At 36.9% G+C, this 1,334-nt stretch overlaps 1 long non-coding RNA gene across 1 annotated transcript; it reads left to right on the top strand.

Annotated features, from left to right (window-relative positions):
- Nucleotides 1-370: 370 nt before the first annotated feature.
- LOC145789864 (uncharacterized) lies at nucleotides 371-1,334 on the top strand. Its single transcript, XR_014328292.1, has 3 exons — nucleotides 371-701; nucleotides 927-983; nucleotides 1,087-1,334. It is a non-coding gene; the product is annotated as an uncharacterized LOC145789864 (long non-coding RNA).

Below are 1,334 nucleotides of genomic sequence, written 5' to 3'. Positions count from 1 at the left end.
TACTTATTTATTTTTTATCAGCAAAAAGAACCTTTATTGAGAAAAATAAAACATACATTTCATATGAGATTACATCAATAAAGAAGTAGAGCATAACACCACAATACCCACTAAGTTGGCACCAAGAAAAATATCCATACATTTCATACAATAGCTTATGATTAGAAAGTGTAATAAACTCAAAAATAAAATTGCTAACCATATTTTATTAGGCACTCGGTCTATAAATCCAAATTTGAATTTTGTTTGGTGAAAAGTCCGCACTCTAAAATACTTTTGTCTATAAGGACATGCTTGAAAATGACTAAAATGCCCCTGTGTATAAATATTTTGTAACCACGGTTATGGATCCAAACCCCTCTCATCTCTCTCTCTCTCTCTCTCTCTCTCTCTCTCTCTCTCTCTACTCCTCTTATTTTTTCCTTTACCTTTATTGTCGCCGTTGTTGCCGATTGACCATCTTCAACTTCGTACCACTGACTGATCGCCACTTTCTCTCTTTTGGTGACCATTGCCACCGTTGGAGCCACCGTGGAAAAAGCCAGATGAGGCACTAGAGGAGGATCTCTCTGACGACAAACTTTCGAAAGGGCTTCGGATGGAAGATCTCAACAAATCCAAGATCTGAGATTCATGATCCAGGATCTTGTAGACATTCGCTTCCTCACCAACTCCAACACCAAGATATGGCCATGGGAAAGGTATGACGTTGGAGTACACTCCCACTTTCATCGTCGCTGCTGTTTACACCGTCATCGTCGACATTTCTCTCATTGTTAAACACCGCATTAACTTCACCGGAAAAGCACTGTGTGTGTGTGTGTGTGTGTGTGTGTGTGTGTGTGTGTGTGTGTGACTCGATTTTTCAATTTAGAAATCTAATTGAATAAGACATTAACCAAAAGTACCTCTATGAACCTTTACAGAAAGTAAAAGAAGGTATCAATTTGTTGGATCTAATTGAGGATCTACTTCTTCTTCTGGTATACATCTCCAACTTTTCATCTCTCTCTCTGTCTCTCCCCATATGTTTTTGTTAAATATGTATATATATATGACTGAGGTGATCAAGCTGTTAATATGCAGGTCTCGCTATGGCTTCAAAGCGGATCTGGATTGTTGGGATTATTTGGACTATTGGATCTGTTACATGACCTTAGACAATTGTTTGGATTGTTAGATCTGGATTGTTTGGATTATTTATTTTTATCAAACTTGAGACCATTGTTTGGTTATATATGTTTTGTTGAAAATAGTGTTGAAAATATCTAAGGAAAAGTGGAGAAAGTGTGATGTATTGGGCCTTTTTAAAATATCTTGAGTATATTAATTCA

Source organism: Camellia sinensis, chromosome 1 (genome assembly GCF_055761805.1).
Source record: "Camellia sinensis isolate YWXY chromosome 1, ASM5576180v1, whole genome shotgun sequence".
Lineage (NCBI taxonomy): Eukaryota > Viridiplantae > Streptophyta > Magnoliopsida > Ericales > Theaceae > Camellia > Camellia sinensis.
The sequence above is the reverse complement of the archived record's forward strand: the minus strand, read 5'-3'. Positions and strand labels throughout refer to the sequence as shown.